Source organism: Pseudorca crassidens, chromosome 10 (assembly GCF_039906515.1).
Source record: "Pseudorca crassidens isolate mPseCra1 chromosome 10, mPseCra1.hap1, whole genome shotgun sequence".
Lineage (NCBI taxonomy): Eukaryota > Metazoa > Chordata > Mammalia > Artiodactyla > Delphinidae > Pseudorca > Pseudorca crassidens.
This window is the reverse complement of record NC_090305.1, coordinates 87,168,360-87,184,244: the sequence shown is the minus strand read 5'-3', so window position 1 is coordinate 87,184,244 and position 15,885 is coordinate 87,168,360. Positions and strand designations below refer to the sequence as shown.

The following is a 15,885-nucleotide window of genomic DNA, read 5'->3' as shown; positions in this document are numbered from 1 at the left end:
ACCTCTTGTGGCTCAATTTCCCCATCTTTAAAACGGGGACAGCTACCTTGCCTAAGGCTTCATGAGATAGTTGTGCTGTATGATGTCAGAGAAAAAAAACATAAGACGAAACTGCTCTATCCATTATAAAGGTCCTATGATTGCTCCGTGAGCCACAAAAAAATTCTTTTTCCTCATGAAGCATCTCATCATTTCTCATAACCCACACGGGAAGATCCTCAGTGCCTCCCCAGCGGTATTTGCCGAGCTGCAAACGCCCCACACATGCTGGCTTCCCACTACCACACCCCAGTTGCAAAACATTCGTCCCTTCTCAGTTTAACGTATTTTCTTGCAGCAACTTGTCCACTAACAGGCAGAGGTGCATTAGTGGGAGATTTATGCTAATATCTCAGCAGTGAAAATCATGAGCCTCACTATATTCTCATTCAGTCTGAGACAAGTAGCCAGGGTATGTCCTTTAACAGGATTTCCAGGAAGGATACTGCATCTTAAGAAACGCTGATTTGCAGGCATTTATATATTCCAGGAAGAGGGCTGTCTTAAGTGTATCAGAGCCTCGAGCAGAGAATTATTTTAATGCCCCTGCCTCCCCTCCACACGTCTCCAGCATAAGAGAGGAGCAGAAAATATCCACTGGCTACAGAAATGCTGGCATTGGAGAAGAGGCTGGAACCGTTTTGAAGAGCCCTCGTAAGACAATAAGACAAGCGGCCTGGAGAATGGGGTGCTATCCATCCCCAGCAACTGCTCCTAGGATGGCCCTGCCAGCATGTGTAACGGCCAACTGGTTCATCTTGCTAACTATAACGCTCAGCATATGGGGCGGGAGTGTTTATAGATATATACATACACCATACATTTTTCACAGCAAGTACATATAGAGACCATCCAACTGTATATTTTGCAGACATACAAACACGCACATATATTGTCCATATGTTCAAACAATTTTTAAGCTATATCATGAACAAATAAAGATCTCTTTACACAAAAAGTTGCAAAAGGTACCACAGTGAACACTTTGGAGCATGTATTTTGAAGACGAAAAAAGTGGACTTGAACTCCAGCCTGACCTTTGCCAGGTATGTAACCTGACCTCTTCTATAAAATGGGAATAATACTGGGATCTTCCCCATAGGATAACTGTAAGAACTACTCCAGCTGATGCATGTAAAACACTTAGCGCATCATCCAGCATAAGGTAAATTCTCAACAAAGGTCAGCAGTATTACTTCTAGATACCAAGCCAGGTTGTGCTCACCAAACTTCTTTCAGAATCAAGAGAAGTCAAAACAAATGTCAAGATATTATACAGTGCCCATCTAGGGCCTTCAACAACTTGACGTCTCTTGTCTGTTTCTCACTATATCCCAGGCACGCGTCTGTCATTGTACTTACCCTATGGCAGCTCTCTCCCCTCACTAGCCTATGGCCATCTTGAAATCAGGAACCGTGTTTTTCATCTTTGTTTTCTCAGCCTGTGGATCAGAAACCAGTTCATGGTAGGTGCTCAGTAAATACTGATTGAACAAACTACTATTCACAGGTGACACATCCTATGCAGAGAGATCTGCAACTGGGAAGTGTCAGATTCAGCCCATCAGGGAGATGTACAAATGTAAATTATCACAGTAAAAGCTGATCTCTTAAACAAAGAAGTCCAGATAAAGCAAAGGAGTGTTAAAAAAAAAAAAACAAACACTATTTTCTTCAGATATTTTCTTTCACTGAGAATATATGAATGTACATATTTTCTCTCATCTTTTCGGATAACGCCAAAGGACAAGTGGATGTTTGATAAAGACCTGCATCATTTTTCTTGCATATACCACCTCCTTAATGCACAGCCTAAAATTTCAGCCTTAGATCTTAAAGCGAAGATCACAGAGACTCTTTTTAAAAACCTATGTGAAGAACTCTTCCAGACATTATATCTTGTATCTTAGTAAATTTGGTGAATTCAAATTCTTATCTAACCTGTGAATCCCGAACACATGGAGATACTCTGTGTATGGTAAATTTAAGTCTTGGAGCATGGACAGAAATATCTCTGGATGAAATGTGCTCCTGAATGGCAAACAATAAAAAATTAAGTGTAATGACCATGTGGAAAGGTGTTTTGGTGGCCCAGTGGAAAGAGCAACCATGAATGGTCAGGATACCCCACCTTTCCACTAGCTTTCTCTTAGGGAGTCACAGAGCCCAACTTTTTACCATCATCAAGAGTTTTATTCTAAGAGTTCCTTGTTATAATGCAATACTCCTGAGAAGCTGACCAAATGAAGTTATTCTAAGCCATTATCACCTCATCAGGAATTTATTATCCAGTCATTTGGCAGAGTTTCTGGAGGAGATTGCAGAGGGAACGGGAAGGATAAATCCAAATCCTTGGATGATATCTATGAAGTCTCAATACAGATCAACATCATTATTTTCTTTTTTTTAGCACAGATTTCTGGACTGGGCTCAGCTCATACATATCCACTTCCCTAAGATGGACACTATGAATTGTCTACCCAGATCTATTCTTTCTCTCACCAAAAAAACCCCTCTAATTTTAGTCATGTACCTCCTGTCTCTCCTATAGCTCATGTAATTCATGGGACACAGGTGAAGCTTCACCGGTAGAGCCTGATGAGAATAAACGAACCTGACTGGTCCGAGGATGGCCAGGTGACCTAAACTGATCCAGTCTGATTGAAAGGAAGGACTTAAATATTAGGCTAAGGGGAGAGGTGCCCTTTGTCATTTTCATTTGGCATAAATAAGGAACTAAAGTGTCTTGGTTGCTACTGATGGCCAACTGATGGCCATGATTAAATCAATGCCATATCTACATTCATATCATTGGCAGAGAAGAGATGAAAAGAACTAAGCTCCCTAATAGTGTTAACCCACTATGACAATTAAAAAGCAAACCTGTTCAACTCTAGACCTTCTGTTAAGTATGATAAATTTCCTTATACTTAAGCCAATTAAATACCCGCTTTTGTGATATAAAAGAAGAACTACTGCATTAACTGTCCATATTGATTTTAAGATGTAGTTCAATTTGAAAACATTAAAATGTATATGGGAGTGCGAGGGGCAGTACTTATTAAAATTTTGGAGACAAGCTATAAGACAAAAATATGTTGGAATTGGCTTGATTCATGATTCTGAAATTAGAATGTCCACTTAGGATTTATAGTCTATAATTAGAAGTGGTTTCAGGCCAGTGGCTACCCTTTCATAGACAGCAGCCTAAAAAATCTTAGACCTTGTTGATATGAATTGAGTAGATAATTGAAAGGACAGAAGATTAACCTTTTCTAGATTTTTCATTTGTAGGCATACGAACACAATAAAACTAGATCCTTCAAGAAAAATACACTACTGAGAAGAGTTGAAAAGAAAATTCTTTTTAGATATCATGAATACCTCTAACTCACATAATTGTTCTTCTTATAATTAATGGCTATTTACCTAAATCTAGACTTAATAAATACCTTGGCCACTTCCAGGCTCCTCTATCTCCACTATTATATCTTGTTCAGTGCCTCTCCTCTACATGCCTTCATGTTTATTCTATTTTGGCTCAACTCTGAGCCTGAGTTTCAGACACAACCACTTCATAAAGCAACTGACACCTTTCTTTCTCTACACAGCTACTTAAGCTCTTTAAAACAGACTTAAAAAGAGATCAAAACACGATTACATGTACCATTTAGAGTTTTTCCAAAAGGTGAAACAGTAGTTTCCTAGCATAAACAATTTCTATTCTCACCATGCGCCAAACCATCTTATTAAACACTTGGGTGTAGGGGTCCTGGGTTTAAGCCTGAGAACAAATACAAACCAATACAATCATCCAAAGAATAGGAAAATCAGTCAAAAAAAGAGCACCTTATTCAGCACCTAGTTAAGGTGTAAGAAATTAAACTGGACAGGATGCCTCTTCAAAAAGACACCCAAATAACTAAAGAGAAGGTATAATTTAGAAGTCCCTACACTGAGTCACTTTCCTGGGCAGTTTGTTTTTGTTTTGTACTTTTTGTCTTTTTTTTTTTTAATCAGCCATTCTGATTGCCAGCCATTCTGCATTCCCCAGATACAGAAATGTGAAACTTAACAACATGTTATGATACAGCTGGATCATTCCCCTATAAATTTCAATGTATAAAATTATTTTGATACTGAAAAGAAAATACCACTTCCAGGAGAAAATTTTACGAGTATTGGTGGGGGGTGGGTGGGAAACGCACCTTTTATTATCCTCAGAGAACAAAATTAAACAGCGAGACAGTTTTTAACCTGGCTAATGTGATTAACAAGATAGTGAAAACAAAGTAGGCAAAATTTTAAGAAGTATCAAGTTTTGTCATCTTGATGGATGGTCACTGCAAGTAATCATTTCAGAGAAAAGTATTTTTTAAAGTTTTTGCAAGAATAATCCAGTGTGAGCATATACAAATGTTAGTATTAACATTTAATAATAATAATACTACTACTAATAATAATAACTACAAATGTTAGTTATTAAAAGCACATATAACAGTAGTGGTGGAGGGAGGAGTGTCAAGGATAATATAACGCCTGAACAGGTGACTTACAAGTTATGACACATACTTGTTTTTTTAGTTAAAGTGAATTTTGCTTTTTACTGCTGTGAAAAATTGGGGCAAATTTTACACCATTTCTCAAAATATTCAAAAGCCATTTTTAAAAATGGATTTTGAAAAACCACAGCAAAGAGTAGGCATTCAATAAATGTTTCTAAGAATTAAACTGAATTGATCAATGCAGCACTACACAGGCCAGGTAACAAAGAGAACAGAGGCTATTTGAAAGGTAATTCATGCTGAAAAATAAACAGTTGAAGAAACAGTAACTTGTATTACAATCTATTAAATGCATTAATACAATAGGGTAATAATATGTCTATCAGTATAAATTTAGGCCTCTTATATTTATCTGAGAAGAAAAATGCAGTAGGCTGTTGGTGGTTAAGTTTGCAAGCAATAATTCATATGTATTCCTAATCCCTGCAAAGAACTGGATCATCTTATGGGGATGGTTTCAACATCCTAGGTAGGAAAGGACCAATACGAGATTAATTTATAAAGATGCTATGAGACACACTTAACTAAGGTAGAACATTCGTAGAGAATAAAATTTCTAATAAAGAAAAAATTTAGTTGTAAATCTCAGATACGAACTGAAATGATGTTTATTAAACAAATAACTATTTTGGAAAATATATCTCCCTAATATTGTTCCCATTTGAAATCGAGAACTCAGATTTTGCGCCCAGCTAAAGTCCTGAATTTCCCAGCCTCACATTTAGCTGTAATGGGCCATGAGAAATCATTCGTTCAATGAGCTTTTGGGGAAAATATGGTTATCTTTAAAAGGAGCAGGTCTTACAGGTACTGCCTTTGCCCTGAACCCTCCACTGTGTTCAAGCCACTCTTTTTTGAGTTTTCTTACCTGCAGCCAAAAGCCATCCCAAACCCAAACAGGGTTCTGACATCTTAAAAGTAATTTATTATTATGAAATAGGATGTCTCTTCAAATTACATGAAAATAAACCAGCACATATAAGCAAACTAGTGCAATAAACTTTTTACCCCTTTAAATAACACGAAAAAACTGGCAGTAGCAGTATCTTAATGACACAGAATTTCCAAGGACTTAAAAATGAAGCTTTGTTTTCTCTTTCTCACAGATGCAGGTGGGACCATAAACTCTTTCTAGTCTGATGCAGAGAAGTCCCCTAGCCAAAACAAGACTATCACCTAAAAAAAAAAAAAAAAAAAAAGACTACACATGAAGCAAACTAACAACTTGGGGAGGTGGGGTATATGTCTGGGTTCCAATAACTAACCAGCCTGTAGGGAATTTAAAAATATTTTACCTGGCCTGTGGTTACTTATTGGATAAAGGCAAAATATGTTTAAAAATGAAACAACTGAACAAAGCTTAATAGAAAGTTTTCTGTAATGGGAAGCGTATGTCTAATGGATTAGATCAGCTGTCTAGATTAAATTATTGTCATTTAGATAGTAACTCCTTGTCAGATGACATTCCAGCAACAAAATAACTAAGTCACTGATTTCTTTTCAAATCACTTATGAGCACAACTAAATCACTTCCAACACAGCCTTAAAATACAGAAACCTGCAACTTGAGGCTTCTTCAACTTAATTCTGTATCTCTCTTTGTCTTATCTGCCAGGTGTCTTCCTGAATCCATGGTGGGCATTAGAGGATTTGTTCATTTTGAATATCCATTCATTATTATTCTGATTTTCTGGGATAATGATTATGTACTTTGAAAAAAGTAGAGAAAGTTTAAAGGACAACGGAACAAATTTCTAAACACACCACATGAGGTTACAGTAGAAGAATATAAACATACCTCATGTTTTGGGTTTTTTTTTAATGAAGATCATTCATATTTGAGTAAAAACCTGGGAGTAAAACTCTTCCAAACGACTGTGCCTTTTAACCTACACCAATGTCCGGTTTCTTGGTACTTTTTCAAAATTATTTCAGCCAAAAATAATACTCAGATTTTCCACAGGGCACATTTTGAAAATGTATTTTTATTTATAGCATTATACATAAAACCTATAAATGCTCTGAACAGTATGGGTTTGATATGTCTGAAGGTTTTTTTTTTAACGTATATTCACAATATCTTCCAGGAGAAATATATGGCAATGAAGTTAAACTTCAGCTAACCTTCTAGACATAACTCTTAGGTACTCCCAGATTTACTAGTGATCAATTCTGCACACTTGTGAAAAACCTAGGATAGTCTTTGACACTTTGATATACAAATTCCACTTTTAAAATTACGATGTTCATAGAGCTGCCTGTAAGAATAGACTTCTTCATTTCTGAGAAGTAGAGAAGAGAGAAAAGGTAACAAGGGAATTTTTTTTTAACATGTGTTTTCTGGACAGCAGGCAAGCAAGCAGTTATTTCTGGAACTCTTTCACTGCATTAAAATATCACAGAGCCAAATTCTGCCCTCAAATGATTTTTCTTAAACTTACTTGAGTCCATATGTTTCTAAAAGCTGAATTTGCTTCATTGCATTTCAAGGTCTAACCTTGCTGTTATTACACAGACAGAATCTCCATGAAATTGAATTTTTGTTTGTGTAAGAACAGTATATTTGAATATTTCCCGAAGCAAGATGTGGGCAAAGACTGTGAAGAATTAGGGTTAGTAGAAAATAAACTGCAGATCATCAAAACATCTCTGAACTGGCTAATTTTTCTTACAAGATTTCTCCTTTACTTGGAAAATGCCAGGAAGACGTCTGAGAACACAGAAAGGAATATCTAGAGAATTTTTATTTATAAGTATCTCTAAAAAAAATTAACAATGTCCCTTACAATTTTCTCTAAAAATGTTTTTATCTCCATTTAGCTAGTGAATAAAATACAAATTTCTATGTAAAGCATCGTCAATGCAAAACAAGAAAAAGGAAAATCTAGACTGTAAGGGATTCTGCTTAAAACTGTTATTTTTCAGAGTATGGCTGCCAATTTAATACCAAATGGCCGTTAATTGTGCAGTATAAAGTGAAATATTATGTGCTTTTCTGTATAATTAATGAATCTTAAATTCAAGAATTTAAAAGAGGCAAAACATTATTCCACCAGATTCCATACATTCAGGAACCTCTACATAATATCACAAATCTTCTTTTAAAGTTTCTGAACATTTGTCATTTTCCTATAAAGCTATATTCATCTATCAAACCAAAAGTACCTGTTTCATTTTTCAGATAATAAGGGGGAGAAAAAACCTCTCCTACATCTGCACAAAATATGTCTATCCTCATTAGATCCATTTTTTCAATTAAATTCAAGTTTCTCTGTCCAAAAGGCATAAATCTGGGTATTGATTTAACTATAAACTCATGAAACTCCCGGTAGTCTTCTAAAACCATTTTACTTGGATGAGCATATAAGCTTTTAAAATATCAAGTTATTCCAGTATTTAATACACATAACTGCTTCCAGAGGGGCTAAAGGCAATAAGGCACAGCTGCCCATTCCATCTGAAGAAAAACTAGACTGCTAGCCAGTGTCTCACTACTTTCTGTTGTTTTTTTTTTTTAAGCGTTTGCTTCTATTTTATTCAGCATGAGTTTGATACCTTCTGAACATGAACCATATCACGAGCAGCCAAAATCAATAACCTATCTAATCAAGGCCCTATGAACTAACAACAGACCCTCAGTGCTCTGCTCCTATAAAATGTAGTTCATTCTAAGTCTTTCCTTCCAAACCAGTCTAACATTAAATTTATTATCCTCTTCTGACAAGGTTAGAGCATTGTCTACCTAGACTTCTAGAAAGACCCTTTTGGGGAGCAAATCAATTACCTCTTGAAAAGAAAAAAAAGAAAGAAAGAAAAGACCTCTCTAAACTCTCCTTGAAATCTTTTTATGTTGCTTCAATTTTCTTTTGAGAGCAAGGAATCTTCGCCATGAAGCTTTCATGCTGCAAGCAGCTACTTCTTTTCAAATAAAAATCATGTGTAAATATTTCACAGACATGTCTCTACTGTGAATTGCACAATATGAAAAGGAGATGTTAAAGAAATATTTCCCTAAATCAAACCAAATAAGAATACAAACATTTTCCTAAATCCACGAAGTTTTGAAGTCTAAGCCACAAATTCTCCTTGTATAAAACATCATATGTTTTTTTTTTGACATCCTGTAAGCTGTGGCTGAATAGCCTTCACTCAATGACTTCATAGTGTATCCGATACTCATGTTTATTTTAAGCTTCTTCAAATGATATTTTCCATCTTAAAAAGTGAGAAGGATTTTTGCCTTGAAAGATTATTCATAGGTAGCAACATAAGCAAAACCAAAAGTTTATCCAAATTTTCTTTTCTCCCCCAGATCTGTGACATTAAACACATGTGTGCAAAAACCCTTTTCGTGATAGCAATTTTCCTTTTATATTTTAGTTATTTAATGAATCTTTCTCCCCAGCTAGATGCTGAGCTCTTTCTGGACAGGGCCTTGATAATCTCCACCTTGTTGTTATAAAGTTTCCATTACTAGACCAATTCCCTTGGGACCAAGTACACACTCATTCAAGACAGCAGCTAGAGGAAGGAAGGTGATCTGTGGCTGGGAAATATTGAAGTTCACTAGTCTGTATGATGATTGAACCTGTGCCCTTGAACTTTCTAAGCCTGCTATCAAATGCTCTAACCAAGATACCCAAAGATGGAATAGGGAAGCATGAGGAGAATACTCTTTGCCCTCAGTTCAGAATATATGAGTCTTTCATGGAACATAGCTTTGAGCACAGAAACAAAGCTTTATTTTTTACTACTTAAATCTGCTTCTGTAAAGGTGGTACTGTTCCCCAGGAGGGCAAAAGCCATTGTCTTTTTCACATTCATATGAAGTTCAAAATCAATAGCTTTAGCCATACTCATTACAAGCCATGCAAGTGATCCTTTGAATTCAGTGATAAGATGACATTAGCACCACCTACAATGACCACAGGCTTCTTCCAGTATGAAGTCTATCACTGCAGCCATCTCCAGCATGGCCCATTACCATGAAAGATTTAGCAGCTAGAGTGTCATAATGCAGTCAGTGCTGATGTTCATCTGGTTTTGTGATGCCCATTTGTTCCTCTGATGCTCTTTATGCTGGCAAGAAAGCTGATACATTTCGTTGACCAAATATCCAAGAGATATAGATCTCCTAGTAGGAGAAAATCCAGAGCTTCCTAAGAGGAAGTTGAAGGGAGTACACTGGCCATATTTTTCTCAGGTCAATCTCTCGGTCACCAGGTTCTTATAGGAATCTTACTAGATTTATATTGTTCAAAAGACAGTGTATTGCTCACCATGTCCAAACACTGTGAAAATACAGACTCAAATGCATTTTGGAAAATCCTGTATTAAGGCATGGTCTTTATTTTCAGGTATAACATGTCACAAGGTTATCTATTAGATGATGCTAAAATTCTGCTCAAGTGTTATTTAAATGCAAAAATCAACAACTATATATTCCATACCTATTACTCTGTAGCAAATAACAAGCCATTTATGTTTCCACCAATATTCTTATTTAATATTGTTACCTATCTACAGTTTTATATGCAAGTATATAGAACTGCACTCTCCAATACCATAGCCAATAGCCGCATGTAACTACAGAGCACTTGAAATGTGGCGGTTCCAACTTGAGATATGCTGTAAGTATAAAATACACACCAGATTTCAAAGACTAAAAACAAAGAATTTTTTTTACATGTAAATTTGATAATATTTTGGATATATTGGGTTAAATAAAATACATTATTAAAAATAATTTTATCTGCACTTTTTTCACCTTTATAATGTAACTACTAGAAAATTTTACACTACATATATAGTTCACATTTGAGGCTCACCCTGTATTTCTGTTGGACAGGGTTTATATAGAAGATAAGGCTAGGTCAGAGATCAACTAAAGCAAGTAATATCCATAAAATACAATAATTTCTAGCCTTACTTATTTCCAATATTCTCTTTCCCTGGAGGAAAAGGAAGAGAAAATCTGTTAAAACATTTATTGTACAACCTTTAGACCTCAATGATCCAGAATTTACTAAATTTTTGCTCTAGGTGAATATTCAGTGTTGAAGATTCAAAAAGAAAATTGCCACTTCTTAAATTGCCACAGCTGATTTTGACAAGTTTGGAATGGAAGGAAACTTCCTTAACATGATAAAGGACATGTATGAAAAACTTACAATGGATATCATACCTGACTGTGAACGAATGAAGGAAGTGCCCTAAGACTGGGAACAAGGTTCAAATGCCTTCTCATCACTTCTTTTACTAGACGTTCTAGCCAGTGCAATCAGTCAAGAAAAAGAAATTAAAGCCCTCCAGATTAGAAAGAAGAAGTAAAATGTCTGTATTTGCAGATGATATGCCCTGCATACAGAAAATCTGAAGGAATCCACACACAAAAACAATATTTTTAGAGCTAACAAACAGATACAGCAAGGTCACAAGATATAAGATCAATATACAAAACTTAATTATATTTCCATATACAATGAACAATCCAAAAATAAAATTAAGAATAACTTTCACAATAAATTTTATTCTTTTTGCAGCATGAAAAAGAATAAAATGCTTAGGAATAAATTTAACAAAAATAAGTTCCACAGTTGTACACTAAAAATTACAAAATACTGCTGAGAGAAATTGAAGAAAATCTAAATAAATGGAAGGACATTCCATGTTCATGGACTAGGATACTCAACACTGTTAAGATGGAAATTATCCACCAAGTGATCTATAGATTCAATGCAATCACTCTCAAATTATCATCAGATTTCCAAAATCGACAAGCTGATACTAAAATCTATATGGAAATGGGAAAGATCTAGAATAGCCAAAGCAATTTTGAAATAGAAAAACAAAGTTGGAGGGCTTTCACTTCACAATTTGGAAGTTTACTATAACTTGATAACTACAGTTATCAAGACAGTATGGAATCGGCATAAGGATGGACATATAGATCAAAGTAACACAGTTGAATCCAGAAATGAATCTTTATATTTATGGATAATGGATACTCATCAAACATACCAAGGAAGTGCACTGGAGAAATAATAGCCTTTTTAACAAATGGTGCTAGTACAATAAACTATCCACCTACAAAAAAGGGGGGGGGCAGAGAACGCAGACCTTTTATTTCATGACATATACAAAAATTAACTTGAAATGTCCAAACGTATCAGAAACTTTAAGAGCTAAAACAATACAATTTTTAGAAGAAAAGAGAATATCTTCAAGACCTTGAATTAGGCAAAAATTCTTAGATACGACATCAGAAGCATAATCTGTAAAACAAAAAAAATGATACATTGGACTTCACCAAAATTCAAAATGTTTGCATTTCATGAGATTTCATTAAGAAAATGAAAAGACAAGCAACAGACTGGGATAAAATATTTGCAAAATACGTACCTGACCAAGGACTTATATCCGGAACATATTTATACAAAGAACTCTTGAACTCAAAAATGAGACAAACAATTCTATCAAAAGTGGGCAAAAGATTTAAATAGGCATTTCACCAAAGAAGATATAGAGATGGCTAATAAGCACATGAAAAAATGCTCAACATTATTAGTCATTAGAAAAACACAAATAGAAACCATAATGAGATATACAATTCTAGATACTCACTAGAATGGCCATAATAAAAATAGACAGTAGGGCTTCCCTGGTGGCACAGTGGTTGAGAGTCCTCCTGCTGATGCAGGGGACATGGGTTCGTGCCCCGGTCCGGGAAGATCCCACGTGCCATAGAGCAGCTGGGCCCGTGAGCCATGGCCGCTGAGCCTGCGCATACGGAGCCTGTGCTCTACAGCGGGAGAGGCCACAACAGTGAGAGGCCCACGTACCGCAAAAAAAAAATAGACAATAATAAACACTGGCAAAAGTGTGGAGAAGCTGGAACCTTCATACACTGCTGACATAAATGTAAAATGGTACAGTCACTTTGGAAAACAGTTTAGAACTTCCTCAGTATGGCAACATAGAGTTACCCGATAACCCAGCAATTCCACTCCTAAGTATATACCCAAGAGAAATGACAACAACATATATCCACACAAAAGCTTATATATGAAAGTTCTCAGCAGCATTATTCCTAATAGGCAAAACTTGGAAATAACCTAAATGTTCATCAACTGGTGAATAAATAAGCAAAATGTGGTTTATCCTTACAATGGAAAACGATTCAGCAATAGAAAGGAATGAACCATGGAAACAAGTCACAACACTGACAAACCTCAAAAACATTATGCTCAATCAAAGAAGTCTGCTACAAAAGGCCACATATTATAGAATATGATTAAATTATATGATGTCATTTATGTGAAATGCCCAGAAAAGACAAAAGTATAAAAACAGAAAGTAGATTAGTGGTCCCTAGGGATGGGAGGGGGAGCAGAGAGGAGGAATTAACAGTAAATGCACATGAGTGACCATACAGGGATACTAAAACATGTTCTAAACCTGGTTTAGAACAGTGATGGTTGCACAATTTTACTAAAAATTTTTGGAATAGCACCCTGGAAAAAGGTGAACTATCTGATATGCTTCAAATCTGACTCTACCACTTACCAGCTGTGTGACTTGAGTGAGCGATTTCACCTCAAAGTGAGGTGAAACTTACACTTTTCGTCTATAAAACAGAATTAATAATGGTGTCTCCCTGTGAGATCATGGTGACCATTAGAGGCAAGGCATGCAAAGCACTGAGCAAAGTTAGGCACAGAATAAGTGCTCACCGATTGGTAGCTAGAATTATTAGCTACCTCTCCAAATTACTTCCAGGCTCTTCCAAAATGAGCTTGGCTTCAAGGTCCTTTGGTTAAGGAACTCTCCCTACGCATACCTAATTTGGCATATCGCACTATTATCATTGTCTTCACCAAAGGTCGCTAACCCCCCTGCCCCCCAAAAGTACCTATTCTTCTAGCTCCACTAATCCCTGTAGAGCATTCCATTCCACTAGGGATGCTTCTCTCTTAAACTCCTCTCTCTTTATATATATATATATGTATCTCCTCTGTCTATATTACTACGTACATATCACTCACGTGATTCAGAAGCACACAATCACATGACTGCCACCTACCTTTTCTTGAGTGTATAATTTCACTCCTGGGCTACCATACTCCCCCGCTGCCTGAGGCCATGGAGATGATCAAATCATGGGACTCTTGCCTGGCAAGTTGAGATGTAATGTCAATCCTTCTTTACCACCATTCCAGATAGCCAGAGTAGAATGCTGTCTGATATTATTTCCTATCCTTGCATCTCAATTAAGTCTTTACGAGAATACATTTGCACCAAGAAATGCTCAATGATTGCAGAATAAATAAATACATTTAACAAAAGATAAAAGTCTTACAAAATACACTCCAAAAATTTAACTAGGTTATTGTTCTATCTTCTTTGGCTGCTAGACAGAGACCCAAGCCTCTTTCTTCCTACCCTGCTTTCTAAAATGTTCAACACCCAAGAAATGAACTCAGTAGGAACAGGCAAGCACAGGAGTTTAGGTGTGTCAAATACCTAACTTATAAAGAAATGCCAAGCACTCTGTTCTCAAACTCCCTCCATATACTGCAGATATTCAGCAGCACTTTTATGAATGAAGCAATGCATGACTGTCATCACAATTAGTCTCTCTTATTAACAACTTAGCAACTCTTGACTTCCGAAAATAGAAACATACATTGTAGAAAATTTTCCCCTTATTTTACCTCCTATAGTTCTTTGAAACAAAACAAATCAGACATTTTCCAGGAATTTAGACATCGGAATTTCAACCAAAAGACCTGTCTTTATCAAAGGAAATAATAGCTCTTGCTAAGATTTTTATTCTTCAGACGATTTCTAAATTGCCCCCTTCCTTTTTTAAAAATACATTAGAACAGATAACAACCTACATCATTCCATTCTTTGTCACTTTTGATGGGATCTTCTCTTTTCTGCTTCATTTGTTAGTCTTGTCTCTATCAAAATATCACTTATTGAAATTTTTGGTGAAACTTCCTGGTTGCATTAGTTGGAGGTTGGGAGCAGCCTCCTGGCCTTGCATCAACACTGACCATGAGTGTGACCTGAGGTGAGAGCCTCTCAAAAACACGTGGAGATCAAAATACCTAACCCACTTACCTCAAAGGCATGTGGAGCAAATAAGTGAGACCACAAGTGTGAAAACACTTCAGTGATTTGGGATAAAATTCAAAATCATCATTAAGCTCCTCACATTTCTTCCTTGGCTCTGAATGGGTGGACCCACCAAAGACAAATCCCCAGCTGTCCCCTGAAATTCAAAGGAACTGCTGAGTTAGTAGATCTCATCTTTTCTTTTATTCATTAAGTAGGGGAAAAAAACATTCTATAAAAAAAAAGTAGGGGAACGGCATTCATAAACTTGGATCTTTCTGTTTGGAAGGAGGCATAGATTTGGGGCAAAGTGTCTATTTTGAATCTTGGATCCAATACTTAAAGCTGTGAGCAAATCACTGGAACTCTGGTCAGTGCCCTCATCTGCAAAATGGGAGTGAGTATCAAAGGTCATAAAACCCCTGAGTGATACTCAGATGTAAATGCTTATTAAATATTTAGTAACTATTTCAAAAAGATGCATGTTCAATATTTAAGGAGCTCTAACACCTATCAGCTTTATTGTTTGTTCCACTGTGTAGTTCTCAATAAGCTTTCCCCTGCGCTCTATCCTGAGCAAGAAGTGAATTTTCAAAACAGATTAGTTTTGCAGGAACACAGATTTACAAATACACCAAAATTGAAATGTGATTTCTTTTTTCTTTTTTTTTTTACTTTTTATTGGAGTATAGTTGATTTACAATGTTGTGTTAGTTTCAGGTGTACAGCAAAGTGAATCAGTTATACATATATCAATACATATATGCACTCTTTTTTTTTAGATTCTTTTCCCATATAGGCCATTACAGAGTATTGAGTTGAGCTCCCCGTGCTACACAGCAAGTTCTTATTAGTTATCTATTTTATATATAGTAGTGTGGATATGTCAGTCTCAATCTCCCAATTTATCCCTCCCCCCCAACCCAAAATGCAATTTCTTTTTTTTTTTTTTTTTTTGCGGTACGCGGGCCTCTCACTGTTGTGGCCTCTCCCGTTGCGGAGCACAGGCTCCGGACGCGCAGGCTCAGCAGCCATGTCTCATGGGCCCAGCCGCTCCACGGTATGTGGGATCTTCCCGGACCGGGGCACGAACCCGTGTCCCCTGCATCGGCAGGCGGACTCTCAACCACTGCACCACCAGGGAAGCCCAAAATGCGAT

General features: G+C 36.4%; 1 long non-coding RNA gene across 1 annotated transcript in view; it reads right to left on the bottom strand.

Annotated features, from left to right (window-relative positions):
- Nucleotides 1–1,402: 1,402 nt before the first annotated feature.
- The window catches only part of LOC137232649 (uncharacterized), a 138,095-nt gene continuing 123,612 nt past the window's right edge, over nt 1,403–15,885 (bottom strand). The window contains exon 3 of the long non-coding RNA XR_010947121.1: nt 1,403–1,481. This is a non-coding gene — a long non-coding RNA (uncharacterized lncRNA). The remainder of the gene's footprint in view (nt 1,482–15,885) is intronic.